Genomic DNA, 12,837 nt, shown 5'->3' with positions numbered 1-12,837 from the left:
AAAGCGGTTTACAACTGTGTCTCCTTGAAAAGGCCTGGGGACCAGCCGATGGCATAATGGCCCTTTGTGACTGTGTACGCCTTCCAGAGGATCTCTACCTCACTTGATCAAAAGACAATCTCTGCCCTCACTGGAAAACAAAGGGGAGAAGAAGTAAATACAATTGGCTAATCATCTGATGTGTCAGGAGAGCACCTGTGGGACATTAAGTCAACCCACTGAAACTGCAGCGATGCAAAATGGGTAGGATAGTACCTATTCTGAGCTGAGGAAACTGGCCCTGTAAGAAATCAAGTAACTTACGGGCCAGCAGATGGTGTGGTGGTTGGGACACTGGACTCCCACATGGCCAACCATGGTTCAAGTCTTGAACCTGGCGGCTTGCTTTCCCACTGTCTCTCATGAATGTGCATGTCCTATAGAATTTTTAAAAATAATGATAATATAAATAATTTAAATAATTATTTTTTTAAAAGAAGAAATTAAGTAACTTAAATCAGTCTCCAAAAAAGTCCTGTACCAGAGTCCAAAGTCTAGGTTCAATACTATGACATGGCTCAAGTGAAAGATTAAATCTTTCATTCCACCATCAGACTTTAGAATTTAAGATTTTTTTTTCTTTTCTTAAAAAAATTTGCCAATGAGGGCATGCATTCCCTGGAAAGAGAGAGAGAAGGGGGGGGGAGTGAGAAAACAGACCTCCATGGGGGGCAGTCATAACGCAAACCCTTCTCCATGTCTCCGTCCTTTCGAGATTTTGAACACACATGCCTATGTGCCTGGCATGTATCTCAAGCCACAGGTCCAGGACTTGATCTGCATAGTTGGCTATGTGGGATCCAGTCACCTTAATGACCACACCACTGGCTGGCCCCAGAATTTAAGAATTTAACTGGATGTTAATGCATTGGTTTAAATGCATACTGAAGTACAGACACAAAAGTACTGTGATAATGCATTTAATATATGATCCAAAAACGTTTTTCATCCAGTTATTTATTTTTAGAGAGATTTTTGATACAGGATGTGTGTGCTCTATAGGGAGACAGAGAGACAGAAAGTGAGAAATCACCCCCTGGGGGGATGGCTACACCACAAGCCCTTCTCCTCCATTCTCTCAGGATTTGGGGCACACACGTACAAGTGCCCGGCGTGAGTTTTAAACCTTCAGGTCCAGGACTCAGACCGTGGTCAACTACATGGGAGCCCAGCAACGTAACCATTATGCCATCTGCTGGTCCCCAATTATGCCTTTAAAAAAAATAAAAGATTTATTTATTTGTTATTATTACTTGTGTGTTTTTTCTTTCTCACCAGGGAGAGACAGAGAGAGAGAGAGAGAGAGAGAGAAAAGGAACGTGCAAAAGAAGCTGCCAGGACTGGGACTTGAACCACAGTCACCCATGTGGTATGCCAGCATCTTAAACACCACACCACCTGCTAGCCCCCATCCAGTTATGTTTTATTATCCCTATAACAGAAAGCCTACAGGGCAGTCAAGCAAACATAGCTATCTCCATTGTACACATAGAGAAACTAACCTACAGCAATAACAAGCTCAGATTCTTTCCAGAAAGCAAAGATGGAGATAAAAAAGAGACCCAAAAAAGATGAGCTCACTGCCACGATGAGATTCAGCTAAAATTCCCTCCAGGTCGCCATCCAGCAGAAACACTCCGTAAACCACATCTGCAACTTGATGTTATCTAATAGTCACGGTAATATAAAACAGATGAAATGACAATATATAATATCATTTAAAAATACATACCTAAAATATTATCTCTTAAACATTATTTAATATGAAAATTAATGGAATATTTTCTTTCCTTTTTTATAATAAATTTCTGAAAGCCAGAGTGGATTTTATACTGATTTACACATCTCAGTTCAGACTAATCACATTTACATGCCTGACAGCCCAGTGGGACTCGGGGTTACCACCCTGGACAGCACAGTCTACAATGGGACAGGAACTCCATGTGATCTCATTAGTCTTCACAGCTGTGTATCAAACAGGGGTGGTTATCCCCACCAATGAAGGACAGCAACAGTGGAAGAGTCCCGCCCCCTCCTGCTGCTCTAGAATTCCAGACCTTTCCACGGGCAGCCACTAGATGGATGGTTGACTGCCACTCTACCTGGAAGGCATTTTGACAATACACTTCAGGACCCTCACAATGAAATTTAATTTTTAATATGCTATAGGGAGCGTTTGCTCACTAGAGGACAGAGAAAGAGAGAGTGAGAAATCACCCCCTCGGGGAGGATGGTCAAATGAGCATGTCATTATTATTTTTAAATTTGCCAAATGGTGTGTGTGTTCACCAGAGAGGGAGAGAGAGGGAGAGGGGACAAGTGGCCTCGGTGGGCGGTGGGGATAGCCACACTTCGGTCCCCTTTCTTCCAATCTCCTCTCTGGCTTTGGGCACAGACACACTCATACCCTGCATGATTTTCAAGCCGCTGAATCCAGGACTCAGGGACCAGCAGTTACCATAATGGCTATGTCCCTGCATTCCCATGTAGTTGACCGCAGTTCGAGTCCCAGACCTGGTGGCTTAAACTCACACCAGGAGCGTGTGCGTGCATGCCCAAGATCCCGAGAGGAGAATGGAGAAGGGATTGTGGCATGGCCATCCTGCCTGGTGGGTGATTTCTCGCTTTCTGTCTCTCTGCCTCTCTGTCTCTCTGTTTGGCGAGCGCACGCGCCCTATAGCAAAAACCTCTCCAAAAAAACAAACAAACAAAAAAACATGAAGTCAGCCCTGTGGGATCCAGTACCTTAACCACTAAGCCACCTGCTGGTTCTCATGCTATTACTTTTATAATTAAATTATATTAAAATTAAATATAACAAATATAAACAAAATAACATCAGTGCTGTGATGAAAGAATAGTGCACATTACGTCATTTTATACTAGGTCTCCCAAGAGTCAAACAGGGCAAATCTTATGATCTGGAAAGATGACCGATGGTCAAAGGTCGAAGGTCACGCCATTCTAACTAATCAATGAATGAAAAACTGTGACCTGGGCACAGGTGAACAATTCCGTGGAATTGCTCAAGTTGCTTATACACAACCTCCGGGGAAAGCAGCACAGAAGAGCCTCGTCACACTGACCGGTGGGGCTGCAGGGAAGGGGCCAGGAAGAACTTGCCAGAGGAAGACTTGAGTTCCCACCTCCTAAAGGGGACAGGGGCCTCCGACCACACTCTGCGAGGACTTTTTAGCTTGTATTTCTATTCTACTCCCAGTCTTGAAAAGGTGTGTAAGCACATCTGGTGGCCTGAGCGCCCGCCTCGTAACCGAGCACGGTAGGCCAGGGTGAGGGGGTAGTCGGGGTGCTGAGCCCGGGGAGAGTTGTAAGAGTGACATGGTCTGGTTTGTATCTCCAAGCGCTCACTGCTGTTAAAGCGTGGAGGATGGAGTATGCGGAGGGACAAGACAGGAAGAGAAACACCCGTCAGGGAGGTCCCGACGTGGACCAGTCATTGTTTAGACCAGGAGTGCTGACACCGAGACCGAGGGACCAGTACCTGGAGTCAGTTTCTGTAGAAAGCTTAAGTCTGAACTCAGGCCCGAGTAATGAGTACAAGCTGGCCAGCAAAGGGGGAGACACGGGAAGACAGAGGGAGCAGAACGGTTTGGAGGTGAGAGAGTGCACGACACCTTCACTGCAAGGCCAGCGGCTCTGGAGCTTACGGTGAGTGGAGACCGTGGCAGAAGATGAGGCTGATGTGGGCCAGAGGTGGCCAGATTAGGGAGTGTGAACTCCATCCTAAACGCAGTGAGGAAAGGGAAAGGTTTGAAGCGGAGACATGACAGGACCTTTTCAAGAATGATGAGCAGTGGGAAGTGTCCACTGGATTTAGTGACGTGGAGACAGAGAGAGAGCTGGAGAAGACAGTGTCATGGGGGGACGCAGGAGGAAATGGCCAGGGGAGCTGGTGACAAGTCAGTTTCGTCTCAGGCAAAGAAACAGAAAAGAATTGTCCAGTCATCGAGCTGCGTGCACTAACGAGAGGACGAGACCAAATGACACACGTAAACCAGAATGCAAAGACTTTCTTTTTTTTTTAATTCCAAGATACTTAGAAGTCCTTAATTCTGAGAAATAAGAGAGACACAGACACAGAGAGATACAAGGACAAGCAGATGGCTAAATCAGACAGAGATAAAGTAGTAGGGGAAGAAACAGGTACTAAGTTTTTATCTTTTTTGGGAGGGGAGAGATTTTTCCTGTAGGCTGTGTGCACTCGCCAGCGAGACAGAGAGACAGAAGGCAAGAAACTGCCTCCCCTGGGGGTTGGCCATGCCTCAGTTCCTTTTCCTCTTTTCTCCTCTTGGGATTTTGGGCACTCATGCACATGCACCCAGTGTGAATTTCCTAGCCTCCGGGTCCAGCACTTGAACCCCAGTATGCCATGTGGAAGTTCAGTGATGTAACCATTATGCCACCTGCTGGTACCCTAAGTTTTTAATCTTAAAAAAAAAACAGGGGTAACTTTAAGAAGGATTCCAACCAAGATTATAATAAGAATTGTTTGATTACAACTGGGGATTGATCAGAAGATACACAGGTCCAGCTGGTGGCACGGGTGGTGAAGGCAGCTGGAATCCACATGGCCAAGTGTGCTGCTGAGCTCCAGGCCCAGTGGCTTAGAAGACACACTGGGTGTGTTAAAAGCTTGCCCAAAATCCCAAGAAAAGAATGGAGAAGGGATTACAGCATGTCCATCCCCCTGAGAATGTTCTCTCTCTCTTTTTCCAGCAAATTCAGGAGAAAAAAAAGATACATACATATAATAAGATATTTATATTCCTTCCAATCTTGCTCTAAATACTTTCTGTATGTGCATGATATTGTTACTTGGTATTGTCAATCATTGAAGACCCAGGGTTTCCGCTCTGTCGGTTATGGCTATAGATCAGTGGAATACCATACCCTACATAGTTTAAGGAAGTTGCATTATCCTGGGATCGGGGACCCGCCAGACTACGCTCACTTTAACTCACACTGAGACAGAAGTTCCCCTCAGGACCCCATCCATGACATCAGCGGAGGCCACAGGTTTTCTCTGTGCTACTGTAGCCCCGTGTCAGAGTGCTAGCACCTCACTGGTTCTGTCTCGGCCTCCCGCACTCTACTGTGAGCTCTTCAGGGCAGGGCTTCTGTGTCGTCCATCTTTGAACCCTCAGAGCCCAGCACAGGGCCTGATCCACAGCGCTGAAAGTGTGTAAGCTGCTGCCTCGCTCAGGCGCCTTCTAGCTTAGACCAGGAGGCGATGGCTCAGGTCCCTGCATCCAGCGGGTGGCAGCAGTCCCTGGAACACCAGAGCCAGGACAGAGTAGTTTCTGGAGTTAGCCTTGGAAGCCTGACCCTGTAAAGCCACAGCAAGGCCACATACATGGAATAGCTAAATGCATGCAACAAAAAAGCCTGTTCATATCCAAACCGAATGCTTTGTCTGGGTTTTCTCAGAATCAATCAGATAATGACTGGATGAAAATTATCAGAAAAAAATTTTTAAATGGGTAAAAACAATTCAGTGGTCTGTTGAGATTTAAAAAAAAAAAAAAAAGGACAAGCAGTTGGCGTAATGGCTATGGCACCAGACTCCACGTAGTCAACTGTGGTTTGAGTCCTGGGCCCGGGGGCTTAAACTCATGTTGGGCGCGTGTACATGTGTACCCAAGATCCCGACAGGAGAATGGAGGAGAAGGGATTGAGGTGTGGCCATCCCCCTGGGGGCTGATTTCTCACTTTCTATCTCTCTGTCTCTCTCTCTGTCTTTCTGGTAAGTGCACACGCTCTGTAGCAAAAACCTCTCCATAAAAAAAAAGATTAAAAAAAATGGATTGCAAAAATAACTGACCTATCTTCTTGGCTTTTGAAGAACAAAGACAAATTCCAAAAAATTTACCTCAGAAAGAGGTTTTCTGATTAGCTCAAACAACATTACTCAATATAGCTGAGTTTGTTAGTTATTTTTAAGTATCTGTAGTGCTTTTCCAATTATCACAGAATACAGCCTTTGATTTCTAAAAACTATAAAAGTGGACATTGTTATGTGGGAGCTTCAGAAATTCCTAAGGAAAACTTTTCTTTGTATCTCATTTGAACCATTGTTTACCCACCTATTTCATAAAAATCAGAATTGAAGCACCTTCCTAAGCGCCCTTCCAGTTGGCTTGTATCTCAAAACATCAGAAAATGATCCAGCCATCCTTGTCAAGAAGCAAACACAGGCCAGCCAAGGTGGTGCAGCGGTAACACTCTGTGATGCTGAGGCCACATGGGAAGGCCCCAAGTTTGAGTCCCAAGGTCCCCTGTGCATGCTGGGTGTGCACACATGTCCCCGATCTGGACTGGCTGAGGCTAAGGGCAGGATCACACCATGAAGACCCTGCTGGGGTGCCATTCTCTCTCTCTCTCTCTGTCTCTTTCTCTCATGGAAAAACCAAATAAAAAAATAAATCTTAAAAATAAAGTACTAAAAAAATAAATAAATAAAATAAAGTATTAAGGCCAGAGGCCAGTAGCTGGCATGGTGGTTAAGGCATTAGATTCCCACATGGCTGACCAAGGTTTGAGGCCTGGACCTAGTGACTTGCTTTCTAACTTTCTCTCTCTCTCTCTCTGTCTCTCTCTGGTGAACAAACAAGAATAATAAATAAAAGTAATTCTTTCTTTAATAAAAAGCATTCACAACAATGGAATAAAGGATCTGCCCAGGAAACCAGTAGATTTATACGGCCATGGGCCAGCTGAAGAGTTTCAGGGTCGGCAGCTACTCAGATTGCTTTACACTGAGAGAGAGAGAAGCAGGAACTCTATTTCATCCTGATAAAAGCTCCCAATCAGTGTTCCTAGAGGTCTCTAAGTCATGCTTTGTAGACTGCTTTATAGCCTATGGAAAGCAATAAATTAAAGTCCTCTATTATTTTATAGACTCTCAACATAGACAGTTAGGGTTAAAAATCATTCCCTGGTTCACTTATATCTTAATAAGCCTGTATCTTTCCATTATCTAACTTTCACGCCACTTCACACCCACACCAGGAAATATTGATAAAATGGGATAGAACGACGACTCCCATCTTATCTCACTCAAATTCTAGTGTTGCTTGTACCTCAATCAATCTCTTTGGTTAAATGATAGAGAAAGAGAGTATTTCCCTCTTCCACCCACTGAGATGCCAAGGACAATGTAACAGAAGTGATGCTTTGTGCAAACAAAGTCTATAGATGGCTTCAGCGTGTGCTGCCTTGGAGCTGGCTGCAGCTCTCTGGAGCAAGGCCGAAATTTAATGAAGCTTTTCAGACTGAAGGTCACGATGGTGTGCTGAGTAACAGGGGCTTTGCAGAGAACCACACATTCATCTTAAAGAACAGCATACAGCTCAGTGACAATTGAGAATGACCTATGACAGCACTTCATAAAGCCAGCCGTGCACACCCGGATGAATTAGTAATCTTGTGAGACCTGAAGATAACAGGTGCTAGACAACAGGGAACGTTCCTGTGTGTAGGGGGAGAAGTTTCGTCATCTATTCTCATCCCAAAGCATTGCCTTTGGCTCTACTTCTGCCTCCAAAATTACAAGGCGCTTTTTACGTTAAATATTAGGACAGAGGAAGAGGAAAAAGGAAATTCTAAACAACGTCATTTATTTTTAAAGTTTATTTATAATAGAGAGCATGTGTGCATGCATGAGAGGGAGGACGGGAGGTGAGAGAGGGAAAGGAAAAGAAGAAGAGAGAGAAGAGGGAGAGTGGCACCCCCAACAGGGTCTTCACACCACAACCACCTCCAGTCTCAGCTGGCCTGCACCATGGGAGGTCCTGGGATACCAAGCCAGGACCTTTCCCCTGTGGGTGTACTTGTGCTACCACTGTGTTTGTTACCCGGTTCTTGAAAACAATTTCAATAATGAAATCTGTATTATTTTTAAACTGGAAAACTCAGGTGTACCGCTTCTACAGACTCTAGTACTTTAAAACAAAAACAAAGTACCCCTTCTCTCTTCGCTCCATGGGCCATTCATTTTATTGGAAAGCCTTTTTCTGACTGCATTCCAGAACTTACTGTAAGAGAGAAGAGACATTCTCACAGTTCTGGAGGCTGGAAGGACAAACATAAGGCACTGGCACCTGGCGAGGGCCCTTCTGCTGCATCCTCCAGAGGGAGGAACACCACGTCTTCACATGCAGAGGCAAAGGAAGACAGAGCTGAGTCCCTCCCTCACGCCCTTTTATGAAACATCCCGTGATCTGAAAGCCCGGCCCCCCAACACTGTTGGATTGAGGATTAAGTTTTAACTTAACTTACAAATTTTAGAGGGAATATAAACATCAACCCATAGCAGAGGGTAGACCAATTCTTTTTTACAAAAATGAAAAAAAAAAAAAAAAAAAAAAACCAGGAGGTGTGGAGGATAAGGTGGCTGGCTCTCACATGGCCAACACTGTGGTTCCAGTGTGGGACCAGGCAGCTTGAAAATCATGCCAGCCACATGTGGGTGTGTACCCAGAATCCCAAGAGGAGAATGGAGGAGAAGGGAATGTGGCGTATCCACTTCTTTTAAGGGGTGATTTCTCACTTTCCCTCTCTCTTTCTCTCTCTCTGTCTCTCTGACTGTCTCTGGTGAGTGTATGTGCCCTACAGTAAAACTAAAAAACAAACAGCAACAACAACAACCAACCTAGGCTCTTGGTCTTGCTAGTATGTAACTCTAAGGGAGTCATCCAAGCTCTCATTGACTCCAAGCCTCCTTATACATAACAACAACAACAATAAAAAAACAGGGCTGGAATACAATTGGGATCTTAAGGCTAATTTCACAGAGATGATTGGGCTTTAGAAGCCCAAGAACCCAGTGAAATTGTATATAAATTGTTTTTGCATATGAATATTTTTCTAGGTCTAGACTCCACTTTCATCAGACTTTCAAAATGGCCTGAGACTTGAAATTGGTAAAGAACCACCGGTTAAGACAATTTCTAAGTAAAAGGTTGTACAGTGAAGTCTACAATTCTGACGGGACCAGCAGTTAGCATAATGGCTATGTCGCTGGACTCCCACGTAGTCAACCGCGGTTCGAGTCCCGGACCCAGTGGCTTAAATTCATGTGCGTGCATGCCCAAGATCCCAAGAGGAGAATGGAGGAGAAGGGATTACAGCATGTCCATCCCCTCTGGGGGGTGATTTCTCACTTTCTGTCTCTATGTCTGTCTCTGTCTGTCTGGCGAGCGCACGCGCCCTATAGCGAAAAAAACCTCTCCCAAAAAAAAAAAAAAACAATGTAAAGAGACAGATGAAAACAACTAGAACAGTACAGGTTTTATATGGCTCGGTTGTTACCGTTTCTTACTGCATCATCAATGTCAGAAATCTGTTCCTTCAGCTGGCTCCATTGCTCCGGATTTAAAGAAATACCTTTTCTCCCTGGTAGCATTTCACCTTCTGGATCCATCCAATATTCCCTGATATCAATTAGAACTTTCCCTTTAAAATCCCGAACACTGACATATCTCACTTTCCCAATATGAAACACGTTGTCATCTCTGCTGCCGCTGCTCCGTTTGGAAGAGGACAGAGCTCTAGAAGTGTCCCCAGTCTTTTGCTTTTTTACAGGTTTTTCTGGAGCAACTTGCTCTTTTCTCTTCAACTTCTTGTCAACTTCACTGTCAGAACCACTGCCAGGAGAGCCTGATGAAACGAGTTCCTTTGATTTGGGCATCGCTCCGCTCCTGCTATCGAATGACCTCCTGCTCGTTAGCTCCCAACTCGCAGCTGGAAAACTGTTCCTTCTACCCTCGAAACCCTAAGAGATCTGGGAGAGACTATGGAGATGGCACAGCCCCCAGGCTTTATGAAGATGAAATCAACTCTTCCTTGGCCCCCCCCCCCAAAAAAAAAAGAGAGAGAGAAAGCTGACAGAAAATTTCGCAGGACCCAGGGCTATGTTTCTCTGATAAGAGATAAGGGGAAGGGTGGATGGTGGCACAGGGGTAAAGCAACCCTATGCAAGGCTCGCCAGATGAAGAGTTCCAGGTTTGTGCCCTGAGACCTCCCTGAGTACTCCAGGCACGCCCATGCCCGTGATCCAGGTGGGCTGGAGCTGGGGGTGGCCCCTGCTGGAGGTGCTGTCTTTGTCTCTGTCTCTCCTGTCCATGGAACAAGTAAATGAATAAACTTTAAAGCTTTAAGAACATGGAAAAAGAGAGAGGGAACATTCATGGATTAAAGAGAATTAAGAAACATGTCAACCAAATACAATGTAAGAACTTTTTTTGCATTCTGATTCAAATGAACCAACAATAAAAAGACATTTATGGGGGCCAGCAGGTGGCATGGTAGTTAAGGCTCTGGACTCCCACTGGCTGACTGCAGTTGAAGTCCCAGGCCTGACAGCTTGAAAATCACGCAGAATGCCTGTGTGTGCATGCCCAAAATCCCAGCAGAAGGGACTGTGGCATGGCCCTCTCCCCTGGGGAGTGATCTCTCACTCTCTCTTTCTCTGTCTCTCTGGCAAGCGCACACACACTCTATGGCAAAAGCCTAAAAAAAAAAAAAAAAACTTTATGGAATAAGTAAATTGAAATACTGACTAAATATTAGGTATTAATGAATTACTGCTCTTTTTTTAAATATGATAAGATTGTAATTACATTGGGAACCAGCAGTTAGCGTAATGGCTATGTCGTTGGACTCCCACGTAGTCGACCATGGTTCGCGTCCCGGACCCAGTGGCTTAAAACTCACACCGGGCGTGTGTGTGTGCGTGCCCAAGATCCCGAGAGGAGAATGGAGGAGAAGGGATTGCGGCATGACCATCCCCCCTGGGGGGGTGATTTCTCGCTTTCTATCTCTGTTGCTCTTTGTCTGGCGAGCACACGCACCCTGTAGCAAAAACCTCTCCAAATAAAAAAAAAAGATAGTAATTACATTTATTAGAAGAGTCTTTCTTAAGTAAGATACATACTGAACAGTTCAGAGGTAAAACAATATCTTATCTAGACTTTGACGTAAGATATCCCAACATGGTGGGAGTGGAGAGAGACAGGTGAAACAAGACTGGCCATGAGTTGATAATGAAGCTGGGTGGTGAGTTCACAAGGGTTCACTACACTATCCCCTCTACTTCTGAATGTGTTTGAAAACTTTCATCATTCAAAAAATTAAAGCAAGGAAGTTGGTTAGTCAAGACACATGGTTGCTCAGATTCTGGATTTATCGGTAATGGGCACTGTTTCAGTAACTGTTTACTGCATACCTGCTACATTCCAGCATCTCTAAAATCGGGTGATAGCCAAAGATCCTTCTAAGTACCGCAGAGAGTATGGTTAATACTATGGTTTCCAGGCCTGGCCTCCTAGCCTAGTAGTTAAAGGAGCCAAATCCCACATAGGCGAACTACAATTTAAATCACAGGCCCAGCAGCTTGAAAAATGGGGCTCTGTGGGCCAGCAGGTGGTTAAGGCACAAGACGTATACGTTCCTGGAATGAGCCTTTTTTTTTAAAAAAAGAATTATTTATTTAATTCCATTTTTTATTATTATTTCTTTAATTTGACCAGAGAGAAACAGAGAAAGAGAGAGAGAGAGAGAGAAAGGGAATGAAAGGGAATGCGAGGACAGGCCCAGGACTCAAACCATAGTCAGCCTTTTTTTTTGGAGAGGCTTTCGCTATAGGGCGCGTGCGCTCGCCAGACAGACAGAGAGAGACATAGAGACAGAAAGCGAGAAATCACCCCCCAGGGGGGATGGTCACGCCGCAATCCCTTCTCCTCCATTCTCCTCTCGGGATCTTGGGCACGCACGCACACGCGCCCGGCGTGAGATTTAAGCCACCGGGTCCGAGACGCGAACCGCGGTCGACTACGTGGGAGTCCAGCGACATAGCCATTACGCTAACTGCTGGTTCCCTAGTCCAGATATTTTTCACCTTTCGGTAACAGCCATTCTAACTGGGGTGACTCGATCTCTCACTGCAGCTTTGAATTGCATTTCCCTGGTGATGAGTGAATTTAGCATTTTTTCCCCATGTTTGTTGGCCATTTTGAGTCTTCTTCTGAGAACTGTTTATTCAGGACACTTGCCTATGACACATCTATTCTAACACTTGGAGGAAGCATTATGTTCTTTCATATTAACTGACAAAAATGATACCAAGATGCAGAAGAGCAAGAAGCCAGCCAAGCTGCCCTGCAGTAACCAACTTCTCGGAAGAACTTTTTGTCTCAAGCATCACGCCGCTCATGGCCGTCTGTGAATAGAAGGTCACATTGGCACAAGCAGGGCTGGAAAATGAAAATCAAGTGGACTCACCAATAACTGTCTCCACTACTGAAATTCCGAAATATAACAAAATTAAAGTATGATAGATAGGGAGACCTTCCTGCTGCTTCTCTGAAAATGCAGGCTTGCTCAGATGGCTGACACTGTTACAGGCTGGGCATGGAGGGGGAAGACAAGGCAGGGGTGGATGCTAGAGGCAGGGGAGAGGTCAGGACCCACCAAAGGACAACAATAGGCATGTTTAGCCCTACAGGTCACAGGAAATAGGACCATGAGGGAGAAATCAAAGCAATACCTCTCGACCCTAACCCACGGTGTACCCTGCACAGGGCAGTGGGAGTATAGGCAATAGGGCTTATGATATCTATAAAGAATTTGGTTTAAAGAGTGAACCCTAATTCTCCTCAAACTATTTCCTTTTATTATTATTATATTATTATTATTAGTTTAGGTTTTTGCCACAGGGCTCACACACTTGCCAGAGACAGACAGAAAGTGAGAGAGAAAGTGAGAAATCACCCCTAGCAG

The 12,837-nt window shown here is 44.9% G+C and overlaps 1 pseudogene; it reads right to left on the bottom strand.

The window, feature by feature from the left end:
* Positions 1-5,275: 5,275 nt before the first annotated feature.
* Positions 5,276-9,748, bottom strand: LOC102491871 (activated RNA polymerase II transcriptional coactivator p15 pseudogene; annotated as a pseudogene).
* Between the last annotated feature and the right edge of the window lie 3,089 nt (positions 9,749-12,837).

This window comes from Tupaia chinensis, unplaced genomic scaffold, assembly GCF_000334495.1.
Source record: "Tupaia chinensis unplaced genomic scaffold, TupChi_1.0 Scaffold144982_1, whole genome shotgun sequence".
Taxonomy (NCBI): domain Eukaryota; kingdom Metazoa; phylum Chordata; class Mammalia; order Scandentia; family Tupaiidae; genus Tupaia; species Tupaia belangeri.
This window is presented reverse-complemented; position numbering and strand designations above follow the sequence as displayed.